This window comes from Leptinotarsa decemlineata, unplaced genomic scaffold (assembly GCF_025532065.1).
Source record: "Leptinotarsa decemlineata unplaced genomic scaffold, Ldec_3_MD MMD2_tig00001393_RagTag_RagTag, whole genome shotgun sequence".
Lineage (NCBI taxonomy): Eukaryota > Metazoa > Arthropoda > Insecta > Coleoptera > Chrysomelidae > Leptinotarsa > Leptinotarsa decemlineata.
Genome location: NW_027412562.1, coordinates 8468405 through 8472994, shown reverse-complemented (window position 1 = coordinate 8472994; position 4590 = coordinate 8468405). Strand labels below are relative to the sequence as shown.

General features: G+C 32.7%; 1 long non-coding RNA gene across 1 annotated transcript; it reads left to right on the top strand.

Moving 5' to 3' along the window:
• Positions 1-937: 937 nt before the first annotated feature.
• On the top strand, positions 938-3403 carry LOC141482575 (uncharacterized). Its single transcript, XR_012465592.1, has 3 exons — positions 938-1069; positions 1128-1322; positions 3344-3403. It is a non-coding gene; the product is annotated as an uncharacterized lncRNA (long non-coding RNA).
• The last annotated feature ends 1187 nt before the right edge of the window (positions 3404-4590 follow it).

The window sequence follows — 4590 nt, the reverse complement described above, 5'->3', positions numbered from 1 at the left end:
AGCGCCATCTAGTGGCGAGTTACAGAAAAATTGATAGCCTAGAAAATATTTTCTATGAAAAATTACTTATACATGTCAAGTTTTATCACGATTGGTTGAGCGATGTAGAAGTTTATCACTTACCAACCAACCAACCAACCAACAAACATCTATTTTTATAAATTAGATTCAATGATTTATGAATCGCGCGTCTAGAATAGTGTTGCAGTTCTGATTTTCCACTCAAAGGTAGAACTGGAGTCAGAGCCAATTTCCTGAAAAGAAAACAGGAAATTTTTGTTTCCTCCAAATGATACCGAAAAATGAGACAGTTAGTAACATTATTGAACAATATCAAAAATTAACCTCAATTTGAAAATATTTCACTGCGTTTGAATTGTAAGTGTGAATGATAATGTTGACTTCCAACTAAGTTGGACTGTGAAGTTCGTAGGCAAGCACAGAAAAAAGTTTTTTCGATAAAATTCAATTCTATTATTCAATATAGTTGCCTCCCAGGGCGATAAAATGATTATAGCAATCATACAATTTTTCGATACCATTTTTATAGTGGTGTAACAATTCAATTTGTCACAGTTGGTTACTTGAAGATATAATTAAAAGAAGATCAAATAAGTGGGACAGCCTGTATGACACCAAGTGTACATCGTATTTAGAATAACTCCATTATACAGAGACTATTAAAATGTTTTGATGTATATACAATTTTATATTTAGCTAAATCAACAATAGATGATAGAAATATTTACTATGCGACACATTTCCACTTTTCACATCACATAACGAATTGTTTGACAAATAATAAAAGAATTCAGTCAACCATACCCCAACCTTTGGAATGATTCAAATCGAACTATTGAGATTCACTGGTAAATCCTTTTTATTAAAACCCATGGCGTTTTTGCATTTTGAGTGCATACAAGAAATTTTAAGTTGTTGAATTTGATACATATTTTATGGATTTGAGAAAAATTTCAAACAACGAGTTTAGTTAAATGCAAAGTATCTCAACATATTAATTTTGAAAGTTAAACATTAAATCTCACTTTGAGGCCATACAAAATCCAAGGTAAGCTTTCCTTGTTTCACTAAAGTCAATCTGTTATGAATTCTCGGTTCACTTTTAGGTCTCTTTTCTTTTCCATTTTTTGTGTTTCTGTTTCACACAACATTCTTCGTGGAAAATATGGGGATAGAGAATTGATCCGTTAAAAATTATGGAGAGTCATTGAGTTGAAGTACCAATATCAATATCTAGGACATGGTTTATGGATGAAATCCTCAATTTTTCAACTATCAGGTTTGCAGATGATTTTGTCAAGGTGTGACATTCGTTTTTCATTACTTTGAAAAGTTACATTCAAAGCTTAAAAGATCATATATAATTTATTATTAAAATATTTATTTATGGTGTAAAGCCTGAACATACGTATGCGAATGCTATGGTAATTACTTATTATTGATTTCCTCTGAGGTGTATTTATATATATGAAATAATTATTGCTATAATTGGGGATATTTTGCGAATCATTCATGATACATTATTTTTCTTGATTGTATATATGTAAAATATTCATTTGAAGATAGTATAAGTCTCAACAATATTCTTTTTTTTTCTTGATACTCCATCTATTTCTAATTATAATCCATTCATTAGTTATATATATATATATATATATATATATATATATATATATATAGTCTAAATGTTCACGTATGATCTCAAACTAATTGGCGCCCTTTCCTTAACTAGAAATAATTCCTACTTCTAATTTTTTATTTGATAACTCACGACCTATTTGCTCTCAAAAAAATACTGAGAGACCATAGGCACCGAGAATACCCAAAAAAAAAACAGTATAGTACAATTCATCTCTAGCCTCAAAATAGGCGTCTCTTACGACGTGTATCCTTCATCGGCGCTAAATATCTGTCCAGCCAAAATTCTCTTGAGGTTTGACAACAGGAAAAAGTCGCTGGGGAAGAGATCTGGAGAATACAGTGGATGCGGAAGCAACTCGATGTCCAATTCATGCAATTTTGCCATCGTTTTCCTTGATTTGTGACACGGTGCATTGTCTACATGAAACAGCACTTTTTTCTTTTCCAAATGAGTCAATTTTTCCGCGATTTAGCACTTCAAATGCTCCAATAATGCTATGTAATAGTCACTGTTGATTTTTTTTTCTTTCAAGGCAGTCATTGAATAGTATACCTTACGTGTGTGAAAAGATGGGGCCATGTTTATTGTTACATATCGACACATAAATTTGGGTTTCTTCATGGTGAAACAGTTTCAAATACTGTTCAGAATCATCAATTCGTTGTTGTTTTTGATCAAATACGAGCTCACGCGACACCCACTTCGATGAAATTTCGCATACTCGAATATTCATGCACGATATGTCCAGCATGTTCTTTTGATATCTTTAGAGCATCAGCTATATCTAACAACTCCACTTTGCCGTCATCTAAAATTATTTTATAAATTAATTTGATATTTTCGTTGGTAACTTACAATTTCCTGATGCAAAGTCCAAATAATATTTATTAAGCCGAACCTTGGCTTCAACAGTTTTTTTTTTGTCAAAAAGGAAAGCTTTATTAACACACGAAATTTCTTTTTGTCCATATTCTTCAAACTAACAAAAGTTGCATAACTCAAAATGTTCTATTCCACAAGCCAATATTCCGACAACTATGAAATTTGTACACTTGTCTCTTGAAGATTAGTATCAACTAAAAATCATATAGATTTGAACTAGTGGCGCCATCTATATGTTGGCCTGTTCAGCCCATCTAGAATGTCTATCATCAATAATTCCAATTTCTTGAATTGAAAAAATACGCATTTATTTTGAATCCTGGCTCAGGAATTCGCAAACTAATGAAAGTATCATAAGGTCACTATTAGACGTAAGTAAAGCGACGAATTTTCCTTCTTTATGTAAATTCACTGTTCAATTTACTGGTCCCTGCTGAAATTACAGGTTATGCCGACGATACTTTCTTTTTTTTTTTCGAAACTAACAATTGGATGAACCTGAAACAAAAAATCATCACCTCATTTCCCTCAATTGAAGAATACTTCGAAAGCAAATTACTTACAATTAAAAAAAACGGTATATCTTCCATTCTATGGTTGTGAAGCGAATCTTTCAAATTATTATGCAATTTATATACCTGTCAATGAGAATTGAATACAAATAAAATCTTCTGCTGGACAGTATCCTCAATAGAATGCGCACATGAAGGACCTGATACGAAAAATCAGATACTTGGTATATAATTAAATTCATTTAAAATTCATTAAAAAGGTCTTAGCACATTGTTTGTTTCATAGCATAATCCCTAGGCATGAGTCATCAATAATCAAGAACTCAAACTCAAGAACTTAGCAACGGTATAGAAATGGATAATGAAAATCATGAGGAACAAACCTCATATCTATCCAAGCGATGAACCTTATAAACAATCAGAAATAATGTTCATTCGTCTTTGCCTTAACGCTGATTCTACACCAGCGAAGGAACATGACATTCCAAGAATATTGAAGACGATTGAACAAAGAAGCTATTCAAATCTGGCTCCCAAGTTATACCGTATGACACAGACTTATGGTACACCCCCCTTTTTTTCTTTATTCTTTCACCTATTTTTACGGAACTATCAATATCGATTATGCTTACAAAGAGGCACTTTTTGATGTAATGTGAGATTTTTTTCAACTTAAGGTTTTCCAGAAATCTTATCAACGTTTAATTTTTGAATAGAACACCCTGTATATTATTACATTTTTGAAATCTACACAATTTTCTGAATCCAATGATACTCCATACTTAATATTTTAAGTGTTAAGACGCTTGGTTTATTTTTCGATCTAGAGGAACATGAACGTGAAAAAAATTAATATTATTTTAGTTAAGTCAACACAACGAATCAACATCATTGTATGAAATAAAACTTAGATACTCATTTTCTCATATTGTAATTCATTTAGGAAACAAAATTTTTTTAAAATACACAAATAAATCATAACAGCTGTTCGAAATGTAGACCGTTAACATTCAGGCATTTTTGAGCTCGTTTCGCGGTATTTTGAATCACACAGGCCAATTTTTGAGGCGTTATATTCTGAATGGCTTGTCTTACTCGTACTTTCAGGTCCCCGCGGGTTGTTGGGGAAGTTGCGTAGACAATATTTTTCAAGTGACCCCAACTGAAAAAGTCCAACGGGGTTAAGTCGGGTGATCTAGCAGGCCACCTAATAGGACCATGTGTTCCAATCCATTGCTCTCCAAATCTATCACGATGGTACTCCGTCAGTATCCTACTATTATGGGGAGGTGCTCCATCCTGCTGAAAAAACAGTCGATTTGCCAGATCGGGCGGTAAATCTTCTAAATAACCTTCAATTTCATTTCTGAGAGAACCTAGGTATCTATCACCACTCAAAGGACCATCAAATATTATGGGGCCAATTATCCTAACTCCTACTATTCCCAGCCAGACTTTGAATCCAAAACGTTCTTGGAAATTTCCCTATCGAAACAAATTCTGATTTTCTTGTTCCCAATATCGAGTATTCTG